The sequence below is a fragment of the Tachyglossus aculeatus genome, chromosome 11 (genome assembly GCF_015852505.1).
Source record: "Tachyglossus aculeatus isolate mTacAcu1 chromosome 11, mTacAcu1.pri, whole genome shotgun sequence".
Taxonomy (NCBI): Eukaryota; Metazoa; Chordata; class Mammalia; order Monotremata; family Tachyglossidae; genus Tachyglossus; species Tachyglossus aculeatus.
Genome location: NC_052076.1, coordinates 47,937,690 through 47,955,027, shown reverse-complemented (window position 1 = coordinate 47,955,027; position 17,338 = coordinate 47,937,690). Strand labels below are relative to the sequence as shown.

The 17,338-nt window shown below is 45.8% G+C and overlaps 1 protein-coding gene across 1 annotated transcript in view; it reads left to right on the top strand.

The window, feature by feature from the left end:
* The window catches only part of ANKRD11 (ankyrin repeat domain 11), a 366,873-nt gene that overhangs the window by 175,854 nt on the left and 173,681 nt on the right, over nt 1–17,338 (top strand). The window lies entirely within an intron of this gene.

Below are 17,338 nucleotides of genomic sequence, written 5' to 3'. Positions count from 1 at the left end.
GAGGTAGACTGAAGCAGGGAGGGAGAGCAGAAGCAAATGGGACGTGCCCTAACTAGAAAAACCGTTGTCCCCCGCATTTTAACTTGGAAACGAACAGCCCAGGGTCTGATACCAAATTCCAATGGCATTCCCCCACCTTCCCCCGTTTCTTTTTCTTTTTCTTCATTGGGAATGTCCTAGCCAAATAGGCTCTTGCTTCGCCACCTGTCCAAATGGGCCACACAAGGCCCCCCCTGTTTCTGAACACATTTTACCTTGCTCTGAATGCAGCTCATGTAGCGAGCCAGCATCAGTCCAATGTGGGCAGAATGGACCACTCTTCTCCCCCAGTAAAGAGAAAGGATGTAGAGGAAACTGGAGCGGTTTATAAGAGGGAGTTGTTCCCGAATGGATAAGAATCTCCCTTCAGGGTCTTCAGAGTGCACCTGGCTAAACATATGCCCCTTGTTGAGCTCATGTTTGCGATGATGCAAGCTGAGGAAGTCGCTTTTTGGCCAGGCTCTTCCCTGGCCCATCCCTTCCCTCCTTCACATGAGCGTGGACAAACATAAAATAATCCTCAGAAATAGGATCAGAATAGAAACTGCCCCCATTCAGTGGGTCAGTTCTGTAGGCCTTCGCAAGACGTGCTGGGTGCTGTAAATCATCATCATCATCATCATCAATCGCATTTATTGAGCGCTTACTATGTGCAGAGCACTGGACTAAGCGCTTGGGAAGTACAAATTGGCAACATATAGAGACAGTCCCTACCCAACAGTGGGCTCACAGTCTAAAAGGGGGAGACAGAGAACAAAACCAAACATACTAACAAAATAAAATAAATAGAATAGAATAGACTAATAAAATAAATAAAATAAATAAATCACATGCAAAGTTATTGAATTAGTTGAACCTTTCCTATTATAATACCCCCAAGAAGCACAGAAAAATCGACGGTACTTTAGTTGTAGATCTTTGAGTCATCCCTGGCCAAGCACTTATTTACAACGCTTACGAGTAGTGTTATGAGGCTTTTAGACTGTGAGCCCACTGTTGGGTAGGGACCGTCTCTATATGTTGCCAACTTGTACTTCCCAAGTGCTTAGTACAGTGCTCTGCACACAGTAAGTGCTCAATAAATATGATTGATTGATTTTATAATACACCCAGGAAGCACAGAAAAATCGACGGTACTTTAGTTGTAGATTTTTGAGTCATCCCTGGCCAAGCACTTACTTATAACACTTAAGAGTAGTGTTATGAGGCTTTTAGACTGTGAGAGTCCACTGTTGGGTAGGGACTGTCTCTATATGTTGCCAACTTGTACTTCCCAAGCGCTTAGTACAGTGCTCTGCACACAGTAAGCGCTCAATAAATACGATTGATTGATGAGTAAAACAAATTGCACAGATGCAGCGTATATTTTTTAATTCATATCCAGTTTTTCCATTGCCAGTTTGCATATCCAGATTAGTAGGTGAGCTTTGTAGCAGCCTCTCTAATTGTCACCTGCTGGAAATCAATCAATCAATCGTATTTATTGAGCGCTTACTGTGTGCAGAGCACTGTACTAAGCGCTTGGGAAGTACAAGTTGGCAACATATAGAGACAGTCCCTACCCAACAGTGGGCTCACAGTCTAAAAGGGGGAGACAGAGAACAAAACCAAACATACCCCTTCCTTCCTCTCCCCCTCGTCCCCCTCTCCATCCCCCCCATCTTACCTCCTTCCCTTCCCCACAGCACCTGTATATATGGATATGTGTTTGTACATATTTATTACTCTATTTTACTTGTACAAATCTATTCTATTCATTTTATTTTGTTAGTAAGTTTGGTTTTGTTCTCTGTCTCCCCCTTTTAGACTGTGAGCCCACTGTTGGGTAGGGACTGTCTCTATATGTTGCCAATTTGTACTTCCCAAGCGCTTAGTACAGTGCTCTGCACATAGTAAGCGCTCAATAAATACGATTGATGATGATGATACTAACAAAATAAAATAAATAGAATAGATATGTACAACTAAAATAAATAAATAAATAGAGTAATAAATATGGACAAACATATATACATATATACAGGTGCTGTGGGGAAGGGAAGGAGGTAAGATGGGGGGGATGGAGAGGGGGACGAGGGGGAGAGGAAGGAAGAATCATCTTTCTAAAATGTCTCCTATCCCTTGGGTTGGATCGCACATTGCCCAGCAGCATTCTGAAGCTAAGTGGGATGGTGATTGTTTTTAATGGCCTTTTTCCTTTTAAACCATTAGCCCTTGTTTATTAACCAGACAAACACCGAGTTGTGGGGCCAGGAGGGAGCCACTGTGGGTGGTGTCTGGATGAGGAGTTTATATTTAAGTTTGGGCAGCAGATTGGTAGAGAGGATGGTGAATTACCTGGCCTCCCGTCCCTAACCCGTTTGTCCTCTTTGCCTTAATGTGATGCTTGAACCACTTTTGGTGCTGGTTTATTCCTTGCCTTCCCCAATACCCTCTGCTTCCTTCATATCCATAGAAGCAGCGTGGCTCGGTGGAAAGAGCCCGGGATTTGGAGTCAGGGGTCATGGGTTCAAATCCCGGCTCTGCCAATTGTCAGCCGTGGGACTTTGGCCAAGTCACTTCTCTGGGCCTCAGTTCCCTCATCTGTAAAATGGGGATTAAAACTGTGAGCCCCACGTGGGACAACCTGATCACCTTGTACCCCCCACCCAGTGCTTAGAACAGTGCTTCGTACATCGTAAGCGCTTAGAAAATGCCATTATTATTATTACTATTAAACCGTAACGCTTCTGTAATTTATTTATATTTATGTCTGTCTTTCCCCCATGCACACACACCCCACCCCAGACTGTAAACTCGTTGTGGCCATCCCCCTCCCCATCCCCCCCGCCGCCTTACCTCATTCATTCATTCATATTTGTTGAGCGCTTACTGTGTGCAGAGCACTGTACTAAGCGCTTGGGAAGTACAATTTGGCAACATCTAGAGACGGTCCCTACCCAACAGCGGGCTCACAGTCTAGAAGGGGGAGACAGACAACAAAACAAAACATATTAACAAAATAAAATAAATAGAATAAATATGTACAAATAGAGTAATAAATAAGTACAAACATAAATACAGGTGCTGTGGAAGGGGAAGGCGGTAAGGCGGGGAGGATGGGGAGGGGGAGGATGGGGAGGAGGAGGAGGGGGCTCAGTTTGGGAAGGCCTCCTGGAGGAGGTGAGCTCTCAGTAGGGCTTTGAAGGGAATAATAAATGCCATTATTATTGTGTCGTCTGGGTGACCCGGTCGTCTGAACCCATCAGTCCGTTCCCCTGCTTGAGGCCTCCTTCCCATCCCCACAGCACCTATATACATGTACATATGTTTGTACATATTTATTACTCTATTTTACTTGTACATATTTATTCTATTTCTTTTATTTTGTTAATATGTTTTGTTTTGTTGTCTGTCTCCCCCTTCTAGAGTGTGAACCCGCTGCTGGGTAGGGACTGTCTCTATATGTTGCCAACTTGTACTTCCCAAGTGCTTAGTCCAGTGCTCTGCACACAGTAAGCGCTCAATAAATACGATTGAATGAATGAATGTTGTATTGTACTTTCCCAAGCACTTAGTACAGTGCCCTGCACACAGTAAGCGCTCAATAAATGCGATTGAATGAATGAGTGATTGGTTCCCTGGGCCTTAAGAGAAGCAGCGTGGCTCAGTGGAAAGAGCCCGGGCTTTGGAGTCAGTCGTCGTGGGTTCAAATCCCGGCTCTGCCAGTTGTCAGCTGTGTGACCTTGGGCAAGTCACTTCACTTCTCTGGTTCTCAGTTCCCTCATCTGTAAAATGGGGGTTGACTGTGAGCCCCCCCGTGGGACAACCTGAACACCTTGTAATGCCCCAGCGCTTAGAACAGTGCTTTGCACATAGTAAGCGCTTAATAAATGCCATCATTATTATTATTATTCAATCCTTGGAAGCAAAGGGTTAAAGAAACCCTGTTTACAGACCATTAAAAACAACTATCACCTTGCTGAGCTACCAAGAGCTGCTAAGCAATTCAGTAGTGTCTGAAGAAAAGGTCTCAATTTTAGCAGACAACAATTTAAGGCCTATCTGTTTATCGTGTGGTGCTTTGCCAAGAAGTTGCCCTGGCTGTTTTTCTCTTGTTGCCAAGATCCTTTCAGTTGCCACTTTGTTGGAGAGGAGTTATTCAGGAAGTCCATTGTTCCCTGTGTTGTCTAGGTTGGGGCAGGTAATTATTTTCAGGGCAAGTACAGTGCTTAGTAAGATATAGTCTGTTGAGCTGTCCTGGTGCCCCCGTAATGCCCCAGACTCTCCAGCCACATCATCATCATCATCATAATAATAATAATAGCATTTATTAAGCGCTTACTATGTGCAAAGCCCTGTTCTAAGCGCTAGGGAGGTTACAAGGTGATCAGGTTGTCCCACGGGGGGCTCACAGTCTTCATCCCCATTTTCAGATGAGGTAACTGAGGCCCAGAGAAGTGAAGTGACTTGCCCAAAGTCACACAGCTGACAGTTGGCGGAGCTGGGATTTGAACCCATGGCCTCTGACTCCAAAGCCCGTGCTCTTTCCACTGAGCCACGCTGCTTCTCATATCAACCTGAGTTCCAATTCCGGGGCCGCCACTTGTCTGCTGTGTGACCTTGGATAAGTCACTTGACTTCTCTGTGCTTGTGAACTCATCAGTAAAATGGGAAGTGGGACTGTGAGCCCCATGTGGGACAGGGTCTGTGTCCCACCCGATTTGCTTATATCCACCCAGCGCCTAGTACAGTACCTGGCACAGTGTACGTGCTTAACAAATATGATAATTGTTATTATTGTGGCCCGGCCCCTAATCTAATCACCACCCAATTATAATTTAATTTAATCCTGGTATTTGATAAGCCCTTACTATGGGCCAGGCGATGGACTAAGCACTTACTATGGGCCAGGCGATGGACTAAGCACTTACTATGGGCCAGGCACTGTACCAAGCACTGGGGTAAGAAGGAGGTCCAGAGCAGTCAAGTGACTTAGTAATAATAATGCTGATGATGGCATTTATTGGGCGCTTACTATGTAAGCAGCGTGGCTCAGTGGAAAGAGCCTGGGCTTTGGAGTCAGAAGTCATGGGTTCAAATCCCAGCTCCGCCAATTGTCAGCTGTGTGACTTTGGGCAAGTCACTTCACTTCTCTGTGCCTCAGTTACCTCATCTGTGAAATGGGGATTAAGACTGTGAGCCCCCCATGGGACAACCTGATCACCTTGTAACCTCCTCAGCGCTTAGAACAGTGCTTTGCACATAGTAAGTGCTTAATAAATGCCATTACTATCATTGTTATTATGTGCCAGACACTGTTCTGAGCACTGGGGTCAATACAAGGTCACTGGCCTGGACCTATATATATGTTTGTAAGTATTTATTACTCTAGCTAGCTCTCTTCCTCCCTTCAAGGCCCTACTGAGAGCTCACCTCCTCCAGGAGGCCTTCCCAGGCAGAACCCCCTCCTTCCTCTCCCCCTCCTCCCCCTCTCCATTCCCCCCCACCTTACCTCCTTCCCCTCCCCACAGCAACTGTATATATGTATATATGTTTGTACATATTTATTACTCTATTTCATTTGTACATATTCTATTTATTTTATTTTGTTAATATGTTTTGTTTTGTTCTCTGTTTCCGCCTTCTAGACTGTGAGCCCACTGTTGGGTAGGGACCATCTCTATATGTTGCCAACTTGGACTTCCCAAGCGCTTAGTACAGTGCTCTGCACACAGTAAGCATGCAATAAATACGATTGCCTACCTACCTCACCTCCCTTCTCTCCTTCTACTGCCCAGCCCGCAACCTCCGCTCCTCCACCGCTAATCTCCTCACTGTACCTCATTCTCGCCTGTCCCGCCGTCGACCCCCGGCCCACATCATCCCACGGGCCTGGAATGCCCCCAATCCCTCTGCCCATCCGCCAAGCTAGCTCTCTTCCTCCCTTCAAGGCCCTGCTGAGAGCTCACCTCCTCCAGGAGGCCTTCCCAGACTGAGCCCCTTCCTTCCTCTCCCTCTCGTCCCCCTCTCCATCCCCCCCATCTTACCTCCTTCCCTTCCCCACAGCACCTGTATATATGTATATATGGTTGTACATATTTATTACTCTATTTATTTATTTATTTATTTATTTTACTTGTACATTTCTATCCTATTTATTTTATTTTGTTGGTATGTTTGGTTCTGTTCTCTGTCTCCCCCTTTTAGACTGTGAGCCCACTGTTGGGTAGGGACTGTCTCTATGTGTTGTCAACTTGTACTTCCCAAGCGCTTAGTACAGTGCTCTGCACATAGTAAGCGCTCAATAAATACGATTGATTGATTGATTGAATGAATAAATGAATGAATGAATACCACGTACAGGAATTCCATTACCTAGGCAGCTCACTGTAAAAATGTAATGAGAGCCAAGGAAGTAGAAAGCAATTGAAAAAGGCTGGCATATTCTTTGGGAAACTGGCAGTCGTCATGCGGTGGCGACTGGACAGCAAGATTCTAGTGTTGCTTGGATTGGCCTTTTTGAGGAGGCAGTGCCAGAAAATTCATTCAGTCGTATTGAGCGCTTACTGTGTGCAGAGCACTGTGCTAAGCGCTTGGGAAGTCCAAGTTTGCAACATCTAGAGACGGTCCCTACCCAACAACGGGCTCGCAGTCTAGAGGGGGGAGGCAGACAGGTGTGGTTGTGCATCTTGAGCCTCCTAGGGTGGCCTGGAGGCTGCTTCCTTTAATCCCCCTGTGTTGTGCAGTGTTGACTCGGTTAATATCGTCTTTGAATGAATACTAGCATTTTCCGTTCTTATCCATGTATAAGAACTCTGTGGAGGTTTAATACAGAACATATATTCATTCAATCGTATTTATTGAGCGCTTACTGTGTGCAGAGCACTGTGCTAAGCGCTTGGGAAGTACAAGTTGGCAACACATAGAGACGGCCCCTACCCAACAGTGGGCTCACAGTCTAGAAGGGGGAGACAGAGAACAAAACAAAACATATTAACAAAATAAAATAAATAGAATAAACATGCACAAATAAAATAATAAATAAATAGACTAATAAGCAGTCTTTTAGACTGTAAGCCCACTGTTGGGTGGGGACTGTCTCTATATGTTGCCAACTTGTACTTCCCAAGCACTTAGTACAGTGCTCTGCACACAGTAAGCGCTCAATAAATACGATTGATTGATTGATTGAAATACTGACAAACATATATACATATATACAGGTGCTGTGGGGGCGGGGGGGATATATGCCACTGGCACTTGTTTTTATTGTTTTTTATTGTTCCGTATCATATACTAGGAGTGACTTCTCTGTCTAGAGAGGATGTGAGGGGTAAAACAGCGTGGAAAGAGGAGGAGGAACATCAGATGAGAAAGAGAGAGGTTGGTGGGGACTGACCTGCTAGTGCCCTGCGCTGGTTTGGGTCAATCAATCATTGGTATTTATTGAACACTTCTTATCCACTGCTTCTCAAAGGGACTGCAGCCCTTGTAAGAAATTAGCCATATCAGTATTTCCAAAAGTCAGGTCTGGGTGAGCTGGATTGTGCCGGTGAGATTGAACCCTCCTCCCGCCCGAATCTCTGGCCTCTGCCTCCCTCCATACTATGCCGGAGAGATTGATTGCGGGTAAGTCTAGGCAAGAGCCAAGGAAAGATCACAGTGAGGGACGTGGAGGGTCGTTGCGTGATTGCATATACACCGGGTTTCTTCCTGGAATTCAAACTTGACCTTCAGGCGCTCAGCGGAGCACAGACCTAAGAAAGAGGCTTCACTTTTCTGCCCTCAAACGGAATTCCGTCCCATTAGCTGACCCACCCTTAACTGAGTCCCATTTCCCATTCGAAAGCCAGAGCGACAACTCTCGAAACGAAGCTGGGTGTAGAAGAAATATAGTACCGTGCCCAATGCTCTAGGGTATTCACGTTTCCCAAGTCTTTGGCAATAGTTTGTTGGTTTGTAGACAGGTTGGAACAAACTGGTTTCACGAAGATTAGAAAGTGTGGAGGCTGCTTAGTTCTCTAGTTCTGTCTTGTGTTTTACCTCAGTTGAGGCCAAACGGAATAACGTGTATCGTAGTGAGCAGTCTAGGTCAGATTACACGTCATTTTTATCAGGAGTTTAGTTCCCCTTCCTGACTTCTGCCACATTTTATTTTAGGCTGAAGTACCGGTAAGATCTTTTCTAGTTTTTGTAGCTGGATGTGTACGCTGTCCCCTTTTGGGGGCCGAGTACCAGGATCCGTATCCCGTTTCTGTAGATTTTCCACTGTCAGAGGTTCTTCTCCACAGCTTTTGTAGGGATCAAGGATTCCCTACCAATAGGTCCCTTCTGGCGATCCAGATAGCCTCCAAAGTAGTTCCAGCCTGGCTCAGAAGTTTAAAAAGATGAAACCACTTGCCAAATACACTTGCTTGTTTTGAAGGGTTTGGGGGTTCATCTCGCCCTTGACCCTGTGGATATTATGGACCCTGATTATTTTGATACCTTGATTTGTCTTTCTTTCAGACAGGTGTAATAAATGTAATAGGTCCTTGATGGTATTGAAAATGTCTATGATAAAAGTGCCAGTGTATCCTTATGTGGTACTGTGGTATCTTGGCATTGTTGATTCACTGTGGAAAAGAACACCCATTCTTGCTGTTGTATTAGCCTTATTCAAATGAAACTAAAAATATGCTCATTTAATTATACTTTTCTATGGGCAAGAGGTCACCTACTTAGCCAAGCCCTTTTGAATGTAATAAAGAAATAACATAATAATGATGTTCTAGAAGAGTCCTTTAGCTTCTGAGAGCTTAGAAATAGTGGCATGATATGGGTTTGGATGGAGCTTTACAGGGAAGATCAATATATTTAGGCAAATGACAACTACTCTTGATACCTGTTTTGATGATGGTTGGAGAACGTTGTCTCATAGGGAAAGTGGGCTTATAGAATATAAACCCAGGGTAGTGTTTTGTAGCATGTGCACCGCACCTACGTTTGTTGCTGAACGGTATCTTGAATCTGTCTTATTTCATAGCAAGTAAGAGCTGCAAGGACTTTGAAGGATGAAAGGCCTATAGAGGGGAGGAATATTACCCAGTTTAAAGGAAATAATAATAATGATGGCATTTAGTAAGTGCTTACTATGTGCAAAGCACTGTTCTAAGTGCTGGGGCGGTTACAAGGTGATCAGGTTGTCCCACGGGGGGCTCACAGTTTAATCCCCGTTTTACAGATGAGGTAACTGAGGCACAGAGAAGTGAAGTGACTTTCCCAAAGTCACACAGCTGACAAGCGGCGGAGCCGGGATTTGAACCCATGACCCCCGACCCCAAAGCCCGGGCTCTTTCCACTGAGCCACGCTGCTTCGTAAATAGTGATGGTAGGCCTGAGCGAGGAGCCAAGCAAACAGTCACCTTACTTTTAAATATTTTAAGAGAAGAAGGTTCCATAGGTTCCTTGATAAACCGTTCCAGGGTTTAATGACCCAGACTCTTTTTGTAGCCAACCTTTTGCGGTTTCAAAACTCATTTCCTCTCGCTTTGTCTTCAGTTGAGAACATATACTTGAAGGCAGGCATTGGGTTAGGTCACCTCAAAGCCTTCTCTTTCCCAGGCTAAATAATCCCTGTTTCTTTAATCCTTTCTTCTTAAGGCCTTCCACCTTTTAATCATTTTCATTACTCTTCTCTGAACCCTTTCCAAGTTCTCTGGGTCCTTTTTAGGTTTAGGGGTTCAAAACTCTGCAGTACTTTAGGGAGTGACCAGCAAATGCCAAGGAGCACGATTTCCTAGACCAGCCCCAGCACGTGCTTGCTCTACTGGTATCCGTGCCTTCTAAACAGTGTATTGTTTGGTGTATTGTTAGTGTAGTGTATTTAGTGTATGCTAAACAGTGTATTGTTTCTAGACTGTGAGCCCACTGTTGGGTAGGGACTGTCTCTATATGTTGCCAACTTGTACTTCCCAAGCGCTTAGTACAGTGCTCTGCACACAGTAAGCGCTCAATAAATACGATTTGATTGATATTGTTGCTTCACATTCCACTTGTGGCACACCTTGACCGTGCTATGCCCTCTTAGGCCATGTTTGCCCAAAGCCAACACTTCCCCAATTTCAATCCATCAGTGGTATTTCTCGGAACACACCCTCCCACCCCCAATACAGAGCGGCACTTGGGAGAGTACGGCAGGAAGAAGAGATGTGCTCACTGTCCTCAGAGGGCAGTGCTCTGCACACAGTAAGCGCTCAATAAATACAATTGATTGATTGACTAGAGGAGTCGGGCGATCGTATTTTATTCACAAGCAGTTGGAATGGGAGGGAAAACAAGGATCGAACTATGTCGGGATGAAGTAGCTGAATAAATAGAAGTCATGAGTGAGCATTCATTGAACGTCTGCTCGGTGCAATGCACTGTTCCAAGCATTTGGGAAATACCAGAGTGACATTTTCCCTGCACATTCATTCAATCGTATTTATTGAGCGCTTACTGTGTGCATAGCACTGTACTAAGCGCTTGGGAAGTACAAGTTGGCAACATACAGAGACGATCCCTACCCAACAATGGGCTCACAGTCTAGAAGAGGGGAGACACAGAAGAAGCAGCAGCATGGCTCAGTGGAAAGAGCCTGGGCTTGGGTGTCAGAGGTCATGGGTTCTAATTCCGACTCTGCCATTTGTCAGCTGTGTGCAGAGCACTATACTAAGCGTTTGGGAAGTACAAGTGCAACCCTCCTTCCTCTCAATCAATCAGTCGTATTTATTGAGCGCTTACTGTGTGTAGAGCACTGTACTAAGTGCTTGGGAAGTACAAGTTGGCAACATAGAGACAGAGACATAGAGACAACCCAACAGCGGGTTCACAGTCTAGAAGGGGGAGACAGAGAACAAAACCAAACATATTAACAAAATAAAATAAATAGAATAGAGATGTACAAATAAAATAGAGTAATAAATATGTACAAAATTATATACATATATACAGGGGGAATACTCTCCCCCTCCTCCCCCTCCCCACCCCCCCCCGCCTTACCTCCCTACTGCACCTGTATATATGTATATATGTTTGTACATACTTTTTACTCTATTTTATTTGTACATATTTATTCTATTTATTTTATTTTGTTAATACGTTTTATTTTGTTGTCCGTCTCCCCCTTCTAGACTGTGAGCCCGCTGTTGGGTAGGGACCGTCTCTAGATGTTGCCAAGTTGGACTTCTCAAGCGCTTCATACAGTGCTCTGCACGCAGTAAGCACTCAAATACGATTGAATGAATTGAATGAACAAGTCGGCAACATATAGAGGCAGTCCCTACCCAACAACGGACTCGCAGTCTAGAAGGGGGAGACAGACAACAAAACAAAACATAATAATAATAATAATGTTGGCATTTGTTAAGCGCTTAGTATGTGCAAAGCGCTGTTCTAAGCGCTGGGGGGGATGCAAAGTGATCAGGTTGTCCCATGTGGGGCTCAGTCTTAATCCCCATTTGACAGGTGAGGTAACTGAGGCTCAGAGAAGTTCAGTGACTTGACACAGCCGACACGTGGCGGAGCCGGGATTCAAATCCATGACTTCTGACTCCAAAGCCCGTGCTCTTTCCACTGAGCCACGCTGCTTCTCTGTGGACAGGTGTCAGGTCATCAGAATAAATAGAAATAAAGCTGTCAATCTAGCGGTTTTGGTTGTGGGGGCGGTATCCCGCCCTCACTTTGGAGTTCTGCCTGCTGGCTCAGGTGACCACAAGTTAGAGAAGCAGCGTGGCTCAGTGGAAAGAGGCCGGGCTTTGGAGTCAGAGGTCATGGGTTCAAATCCCGGCTCTGCCAAGTGTCAGCTGTGTGACTTTGGGCAAGTCACTTAACTTCTCTGTGCCTCAGTTACCTCATCTGTAAAATGGGGATGAAGACTGTGAACCCCCCCCGGGACAACCTGATCACCTTGTAACCTCCCCAGCGCTTAGAACAGTGCTTTGCACATAGTAAGCGCTTAATAAATTGCCATTAAAAAAAAAAAGCATTTGACCTGGAGATGGCTGGTACCCAAGGGTCCCGTTGGGACATACGGCCCCTTGGCCCTCGCCATCCGTACCCACCGTACCCCACCCCTTCCCGCGTCCCCTCTGGGTCACGTGGTGGTGGGGTGGCGCCGGAAGCCGGACCATCCGGTGCTGTCCCTCCCCTGACCATGCCCGGGTACCTGTCCTCCCGGTCCCCACCCTCCTGAAAGACGATAATAATGACGACATTTGTTAAGTGCTTACTACGTGCAGAGCACCGTTCTAAGCGCTTGGGGGGCTACAAGGTGATCAAGTTGTCCCACTTGGGGTTCACAGTCTTAATCCCCATTTTACAGATGAGGTAACTGAGGCTCAGAGAAGTTAAAAGTGACCTGCCCAAGGTCAGAAAGCAGACATGTGGCGGGGTTGGGATTCGAACCCTTGACTTCTGACTCCAAAGCTCATGCTCTTGGCACGATGGCAGGAGGGCGTGGGGGGCTCCTGACCCCCGCTCCCCACGGCCCCCATTAGGTGTGTATTGTGGCCTTTGCCGTCTCCACCTCCACCTAATAATAATAATAATAATAATCATGATAGCATTTATTAAGTGCTTACTATGTGCAAAGCACTGTTCTAAGTGCTGGGGAGGTTACAAGGTGATCAGGTTGTCCCATGGCGGGGCTCACAGTCTTAATCCCCATTTTACAGATGAGGTAACTGAGGCCCAGAGAAGTGAAGTGATTTGCCCAAAGTCACACAGCTGGCAATTGGCGGAGCTGGGATTTGAGCACCATGACCTCTGACTCCAAACCCCGGGCTCTTTCCACTGAGCCATGCTGCTTCTCTTACCACTGGACTTAAGTTAATAAACAACCCCTTAACAGAGCACGGTTATGGTCCTTGGAAATATGACCGTCATGTGAAAATTCATTCGTTCATTCAGTCGTATTTATTGAGTGCTTACTGTGTGCAGAGCACTGGACTAAGCACTGGGGAAGTCCAAGTTGGCAACATCTAGAGACGGTCCCTATGCAACAGCGGGCTCACAGTCTAGAAGGGGGAGACAGGCAACAAAACAAGTCATATTAACAAAATAAAATAAATAAAATAAATATGTACAAATAAAATAAATAGAGTAATAACTACATACAAACATATATACATATATACAGGTGCTGTGGGGAGGGGAAGGAGGTAAGGCTGGGAGAATGGGGAGGGCGAATCTGTATCGTGGGATGCATTTTTGCTTAGACTTACAATTATGTTCTGCTTTGGACCCAGCCCTAACATTATAGGTAAGACCTCTGGGTAAAAAGAAAAAAAAATTATCCTGTAATTACACTTTCCCCTCCCTGTCCTGTGTTCACAGCAGCTTTCCTCCCCCACACCTTCAACCTGGCTTCCTTCTTTCTTGTCTACTCATTCATTCATTCATTCAATCGTATTTACTGAGTGCTTACTGTGTGCAGAGCACTGGACTAAGCGCTTGGGAAGTCCAAGTTGGCAACATAGAGAGACGGTCCCTACGCAGCAGCGGGCTCACAGTCTAGAAGGGGGAGACAGATAACTAAAACAAAACGTATTAACAAAATAAAATAAATAGAATAAATATGTACAAATAAAATACAAAAATAAATAGAGTAATAAATACCTACAAACATATATGCATATATACAGGTGCTGTGGGGAGGGGAAGGAGGTAAGGCAGGGGGAGGGAGAATCTTTATTGTGGGATGCATTTTTGCTTAGACTTACAGTTAGGTTCTGCTTTGGACCCAGTCCTAACATTATAGGTAAGACCTCTGGGTAAAAAGAAAAAAAATTATCCTGTAATTACACTTTCCCCTCCCTGTCCTGTGTTCACAGCAGCTTTCCTCCCCTACACCTTCAACCTGGCCTCCTCCTTTCTTGTCTACTCAGTCCCCCACACTTCCCCCCTCCCCGATGCTTGAGTAGTTTTTTTTCATTGTTTGAACTACAATTACAGCCAAAGCTGTTTCGGTGGGTGTAGCTGTTAGTACTATTGCATCACCACTCCCCTTTCCCTTCCCTTTCCCTGCCTCTAGCCCCAACTCTCTACCCCAGCCTCAGTTGTCAATAATAATAATAATAATGGGGAAATAATAATAATAGCATTTATTCAGCGCTTACTATGTGCAAAGCACTGTTCTAAGCGCTGGGGAGGTTCCAAGGTGATCAGATTGTCCCCCGGGGGGCTCACAGTCTTCATCCCCATTTGACAGATGAGTGAACTGAGGCCCAGAGAAGCTACATGACTTGCCCAAGGTCACAAAGCTGACAGTTGGCGGAGCAGGGATTTGAACCCATGACCTCTGACTCCACAGCCATGTTGCTTCTCTGCCAGGAAGGGGAAAGGGAGGGCTGGCACAACAGCAGAGGTCATGGGTTCAAATCCCAGCTCCGCCGGTTGTCAGCTGTGTGACTTTGGGCCAGTCACTTAACTTCTCTGGGCTTCAATTACCTCATCTGTAAAATGGGGATGAAGACTCTGAGCCCCCCCCGTGGGACAACCTGATCACCTTGTAACCTCCCCAGCGCTTAGAACAGTGCTGTGCACATAGTAAGCATTTAATAAATATTATTATTATTATTATAGTTCCTTTCTAGTTGGTCAGCACCTTGTGGGCAGCAACAATATCTACCAATTCTGTTATGTTATACTCTCAATCAATCAATCATATTTATTGAGCGCTTACTGTGTGCAGAGCACTGTACTAAGCGCTTGGGAAGTACAAGTTGGCAACATATACAGTCCCTACCTAACAGTGGGCTCACAGTCTAAAAGGGGGAGACAGAGAACAAAACCAAACATACTAACACAATAAAAAAAATAGAATAGATATGTACAAGTAAAATAAATAAATAGAGTAATAAATATGTACAAATATATACATATATACAGGTGCTGTGGGGAAGGGAAGGAGGTAAAATGAGCTCTCCCAAGCGCTATTTTGACAACTCCTTCTGCAACAGCTTTTGCTCCCCCCCCCCCCCCATCCTATTCCAAGTGTTCCCTTGTTCCCATTCCCGTTCTTGGGACTGGGGTGTGTGGGAGTGTAGGGCACCCCAAGCAGGAAAGGGATGAGGTGGTGACTCCTAGCAGAGGTTGCCAGTATCACCTGGGGGAGTTTGAAGAACAGGAGAAAAAAAAAAAGTTGGCTCACTGGGACTGTTGGGATGATGGAAGGCAGGAAAATTGCTAGGAGCAAGAGAGAGTAGAAAGGGAGTGAGGTGGAAAGAAAGAGGTGGGGAATAATAATAATAATAATGGCATTTATTAAGCGCTTACTATGTGCACAGCACTGTTCTAAGCTCTGGGGAGGTTACAGGGTCATCAGGGTGTCCCACAGGGGGTTCACAGTCTTCATCCCCATTTTACAGATGAGGTCACTGAGGCCCAAAGAAGTGAAGTGACATGCCCCAAATCACAAAGCTGACAATTGGTGGAGCTGGGGTTTCATTCATTCATTCATTCGTATTTATTGAGCGCTTACTGTGTGCAGGGCACTGTACTAAGCGCTTTGGCAACATCTAGAGACGGTCCCTACCCAACAGTGGGCTCACAGTCTAGAAGGGGGAGACAGACAACAAAGCAAAACATATTAACAAAATAAAATAAATTGAATATGTACAAATAGAGTAATAAATAAGTACAAACATATATACAGGTGCTGTGGGGAAGGGAAGGAGGTAAGGCGGGGAGGATGGGGAGGGGGAGGAGGGGGCTCAGTCTGGGAAGGCCTCCTGGAGGAGGTGAGCTCTCAGTAGGGCTTTGAAGGGAATAATAAATGCCATTATTATTGTGTCGTCTGTGTGACCCGGTCGTCTGAACCCGTCGGGTTTGAACCCATGACCTCCGACTCCAAAGCCCGGGCTTTTTCCACTGAGCCACGCTGCTTCTCTGAGCAGAGTGGCTGCTTAGAAGCCACTAAGCTTCCTAAGAAGGAAGAGCCTACAAGAAATGATTGAATGGAAACACAGTAGTGGGACTTCTGGTTACTGTGTTTACCCAAAACGAAGGAGAGATTCAACTGTATTGAGCATTTACTGTGTGCAGAGCACTGTACTAAGCGCTTGAGAGAGTACAGTAAAACAATAGACACATACCTTGTTGTTGCCAGCTTGTACTTCCCAAGCGCTTAGTACAGTGCTCTGCACACAGTAAGCACTCAATAAATACGATTGATTCCTTGCCCACAACAAACTTACAGTCCTGAGGTGGGGAGACAGATATTAATATAAATACATTACAGATATGTACATAAGTGCTGTGGGGCTGCCATGGGGGGAGGACCAAGGGAGCAAGTCAAGGTGTCACAGAAGGGAGTGGGAGAAGAGGAAAGGGGGGCTTAGTCAGGGAGGGCCTCTTGGAAGAGATGTGCCTGCAATAAGGCATTCAATCATATTTATTGAGCGCTTACTATGTGCAGAGCACTGTACTAAGCGCTTGGAGAGTACAATTCAGCAATAGAGACAATCCCGACCCACACCGAGGTTACGGTCTAGAAGGGGGTAGCCAGACATCAAAAACAAGTAAACAAGCATCAATATAAATAAATATAATTATAGATATGTACCCAGTCCAGCGCTTAGTACGGTTCCTGGCACATAGAAAGCGCTTAATAAATACTGTCATTAAAACGGGCTGCTCAGGACAGGACAGGGAGATTCCAGTCTGGGTTTCGGTAGGGAGGAAGGATGGGAACTTTGTCTTCCTGGAGCAGGAGGACCTCCCCTCCTAGTTGTGGGTGGTGGTGGCTTTGAAGGGGTGTGGGGGGGAGGAGAGTAATTGTCTGTTGGATTTGAGGAAGAAGGATATTCCAGGCCAGTAGCAGGATGTGGGAGAGGGGTCCGGCTTTGAGATGGATGAGATCCAGGCACAGTGAGAAGGTTAACATTAGAGGAGTCAAGTGTGCGGGCTGGGGGGTGGCAGGAGGGGGCAAGGTGATTGAGTGTTTTAAAGCCATTGGGAGGAGGTTTTGTTTGATGAGGAGGTGGATGGGCAACCACTGAGTGAAGAAGCCAACCAATAGGTATAAATACCTTAGGTTGATGTGATCTGAGAAGAAAGCAGGAGCTGAGTAGATGTAAAGCAGAAGCAGCATGGCTCAGTGGAAAGAGCCCTGGCTTTGGAGTCAGAGGTCATGGGTTCAAATCCAGGCTCCGCCAATTGTCAGCTGTGTGACTTTGGGCAAGTCACTTCACTTCTCCGGGCCTCAGTTCCCTCATCTGTAAAAAGGGGATGAAGCCTGTGAGTCCCCCATGGGACAACCTGATTACCGTGTAGCCCCCCCAGTGCTTAGAACAGT